Below are 4480 nucleotides of genomic sequence, written 5' to 3'. Positions count from 1 at the left end.
AAACTTTATTTACATACAACAAAACACACTTTAATTTTCTTTTTTTATCTTTTTTTTTTTTTTTTTTTTTTGAGACGGAGTCTCACGCTGTCACCCAGGCTGGAGTGCAGTAGTGCGATCTCAGCTTACTGAAACCTCCGCCTCCCGGGTTCACGTGATTCCCCTACCTCAGCCTCCCAGGTAGCTAGGATTACAGGTGCACACCACCACAGCCGGCTAATTTTTTGTATTTTTAGTTGAGACAGGGTTTCACTATGTGGCCACACTGGTCTCAAACTCCTGACCTCGTGATCCACCCACCTCAGGCTCCCAAAGTGCTAGGATTACAGGCGTGAGCCTCCGCGCGCAGCCCACTTTAATTTTCATACAATAAAGCACATTCATTTTAAGTGCATGATTCAGTTAGTTTTGACAAATATACATACCCATGTAATTACTACCATAATCAAAATATGAAATACTCCCATCACCCTTAAAATTTCCTTCCACTCGCCAGGCGCAGTGGCTGCCAGTCAGGAGATTGAGACTATTCTGGCCGACACGGTGAAACCCCATCTCTACTAAAAATACAAAAAATTAGCCGGGCGTGGTAGCAAGTACCTGTGGTCCCAGCTACTCAGGAGGCTGAGGCAGGAGAATCACTTGAACCCAGGAGGCGGACGTTGCAGTGAGCCAAGATTGCGCCACTGCATTCCAGCCTGGGCGACAGAGCGAGACTCCATCTCAAAAAAAATAAAAATAAAAATAAAAGTTCCTTCCCCAATCAATCCCCAACCTCAGCCCCAGACAACGATTGATCTTTTTGCTGTCATTATAGATTAATTTTGCCTGTTCTAGAATGTTCCACACAAATGAAATATACAATACGGGTCTGCTTTTTTTCACTTTTCATAATGTTTTGAGATTCGTCATATTATTGTATGTCAGATAAGGATTACTTTACCTAACCACAGTACCATTACATAATACATAATTAATTACACCTAAATTTAGCAAGAATTTTTTTTTGGAAATGTACTAAAATTTAATCATCCATAAAAGCTTTTTTTTTTTTTTTTTTTTTTTTTTTTTCCGCAGACGGGTTCTCGCTCTGTTGCCCAGGCTGGAGTGCAGTGGCACAATCTCAGTTCGCTACAGCCTCCACTTCCTGGGTTCAAGCAATTCTCATGCCTCAGCCTCCCACGTACGAGGGACTATAGGAGTGCACCACCCCTCCTGGCTAATTTATTTTTTTTCAAAACAGAGTCTCGCTCTATCGCCCAGTCTGGAGTGCAGTGGCATGATCTCAGCTAACTGCAGCCTCCGCCTTCTGGGTTCAAACAATTCTGCCTCAGCCTCCGGAGTAGCTGGGATTACAGGTGTGTGCCACCACACCCAGCTAATTTTTTTTTTTTCTTTTTTGAGACAGAGTCTCGCTCTGTCGCCCAGGCTGGAGTGCAGTGGTGTGATCACTGCAAGCTCCGTCTTTCGGGTTCACGCCATTCTCCTGCCTCAGCCTCCCGAGTAGCTGGGACTACAGGCACCCACCACCGCACCCAGCTAATTTTTTGTATTTTTAGTAGACACGGGGTTTCACCGTGTTAGCCAGGTTGGTCTCGATCTCCTGACCTTGTGATCCTCCTGCCTCGGCCTCCCAAAGTGCTGGGATTACAGGTGTGAGCCACCGCAACCGGCCCACACCTGGCTAATTTTTTGTATTTTTAGTAGAGATGGGGTTTCACCATGTTGACCAGGCTGGTCTTGAACTCCTGACTTCATGATCTGCCTGCCTCGGCCTCCCAGAGTGCTGGGATTACAGGCATTAGCCACCGTGCCCAGCCAATTTTTCTATTTTTAGTAGAGATGGGGTTTCACCATGTTGGCCAGGCTGGTCTCAAACTCCTGGCCTCAAGTGATCTGCCCACCTTGGCCTTCCAAAGTGCTGGGATTACAGGCATGCGCCACCATGCCCAGCCCAGAGATATAATTTAACAGTAAAACAGAATAAGCTATGTTAGAGTTGGTTTAGTGCAAGCTTGTGCAACCCCAGGATGACCCAGGATGGCTTTGAATGCAGACCAACACAAATTTGTAAACTTAAAACATTATGAGATTTTTTGTGATTTTTTTTTTTTTTAGCCCATTAGCTATCGTTAGTATATTTTATGTGTGGCCCAAGACAATTCTTCTTCTTCCAATGTGGTCCAAGGAAGCCAAAAGATTGGACAACCCTGATTTAGTATATTATATATTTTATCTTTGAAAGCCATAGAAATCATTTGTCCCAGGCCGAGCGTGGTGGCTCACGCCTGTAATCTCAGCACTTTGGGAGGCCAAGGTGGGTGGATCAAAAGGTCAGGAGTTCAAGACCAGCTTGGCTAATATGGTGAAACCCCATCTCTACTAAAAATACAAAAATTAGCCGGGTATGGTAGTGGGCACCTGTAGTCCTAGCTACTGTGGAGGCTGAAGCAGAGAATTGCTTGAACCCGGGAGGCGGAGGTTGCAGTGAGCCGAGATCATGCCACTGCACTCCAGCCTGGGCAACAGAGCGAGACCCCATCTCAAAAAACAAAAAAAAGAAAGAAAAGAAATCATTTGTTCCAGTTTTTTTTCTATAAAAGATCCATTTTCCCAAAGCATTCTACACACATTTTAATTAGAATGCAATGACAGACGGTATTTCATAATTTTTAAAATATAAAATGAAGTCAATGACTCAAAAAAGTTAGCTGCTGCAATGAATTCGAAAGGAATTTTCATAATCTATATCACTGCAGAAATAGAGTAGAATGATTCAACTTTTCAGTGCTTGGCAGAGAGGAATAATGATTAAAAGGTCAATATGAAATTATTTGAGGCTGAGTGTGGTGACTCAGGCCCATAATCCTAGCACTTCGGAAGGCCGAGGTGGGAGGATTGCTTGAGTCCAGGAGTTTGAGACCAGCCTGGGTAACATAGTAGGACCTTGTCTCTACAAAAAATTTAAAAGGAAAAAATAAATAACTGGGCACGGTGGCACGTGCCTGCAGTCCCAGCCACTCTGGGGGCGGGTGAGGTGGGAGGATTGCTTAAGCTCAGCAGGTCGAGGTTGCATTAGGCCATGATTGTGTCACTGCACCCCAGCCTCGGTGACAGAGAGACCCTGTTTCAAAAAAAAAAAAAGAAAGAAAAGAAAAGAAGAAAAGAAAAGAAAAATAAATCATTTGATAATACTAGCAACATCTAACATTTGAAATGCATTCATGCTCTTCTGTATAATCATATTAGAGTTGAGTGTATTTATTTTCACATCTGTTATAGCTGCCTTTGCAAAGGAAGAATAGTATTATCTTATTTTCCAAGAGATATACACAGAGCAATTTTTTTTCTGCAGGGAACTTGTGCAAACCAACGTAAGATCTAAATTCTCCATATAATATATCAAGCAGGAAAAGCCTCATCAGATTTCTTTTTTGAATTCTGGGATGCTGACACTTTCCAATTAGGCAATGGTTCTTCATCCTGCAGTTGGCTCAGAGCTGCAGCTGACTGTGGGTCTGCCATAGCAGACATGATTTCTTTATTTTGAGATGGAGTTTTGCTGTTTCGCCCAGTCTGGAGTGCAGTGGCACGATCTCAGCTCACTGCAACCTCCTCCCCGCAGGTTCAAGCAATTCTCCTGCCTCCACCTCCAGAGTAGCTGGGATTATAGGTGCCTGCCACCATGCCCAGCTAATTTTTGTATTTTTAGTAGAGATGGGGTTTCGCCATGTTGGCTGGGCTGGTCTCGAACTCCTGACCTCAGAGTGATCTGCACGCCTCAGCCTCTCAAAGTGCTGGGATTCCAGGTGTGAGCCACCACATCTGTCTAATTTTTCTATTTTTTGTAGAGACAGGTTTCACCATGTTGGCCAGGCTGGTCTCGAACTCCGGACCTCAGGTGATCCGCCCGCCTTGGCACCCCAAAGTGTTGGGATTCCAGGTGGAAGCCACCACACCTGTCTAATTTTTCTATTTTTTTAGAGATGGGGTCTTGCTATACTGCCCAGGCTGGTCTCAAACTCCTGACCTCAGGTGATCCGCCTGCCTCACCTCCCAGAGTGCTGGGATTACAGGCGTGAGCCACTGCGCCTGGCCTGAACTAGGTATTGAATAGGAGTTTGCAAAGCAAAGAAGAGAGGCAGGAGGGAGAAGAGCCATTCAGATGAAGGCAGGAAAATATCATGACGTTTTAGGGAATGGAGAGCTGTCCCCCAAGGCTGGGGCCTCAGATGCTTGGGGTGAGAGGAAAGGTCAGAATGCTGGGAAGGTCCATAGGGGCAGAGCATGGGGGACCTCAAACAGAGCCTTCTCAAGGAGTTTTCTCCAGTGAGTAGCACGGAGCCCCCACAAGTCTCCAGGTAAAGAAGTAACAGTTTCATTGGCAAGAGGTTGCTCTGGTAGCCTGGCACCTCCTCATGTGGCCCTGATCTTCCATCTACCTGCAGGGTCAGCACTGACTCACATTCCGAAAGCACTC

Source organism: Pan paniscus, chromosome 18 (genome assembly GCF_029289425.2).
Source record: "Pan paniscus chromosome 18, NHGRI_mPanPan1-v2.0_pri, whole genome shotgun sequence".
NCBI lineage: Eukaryota > Metazoa > Chordata > Mammalia > Primates > Hominidae > Pan > Pan paniscus.
Note: the sequence above shows the minus strand (reverse complement) of the source record.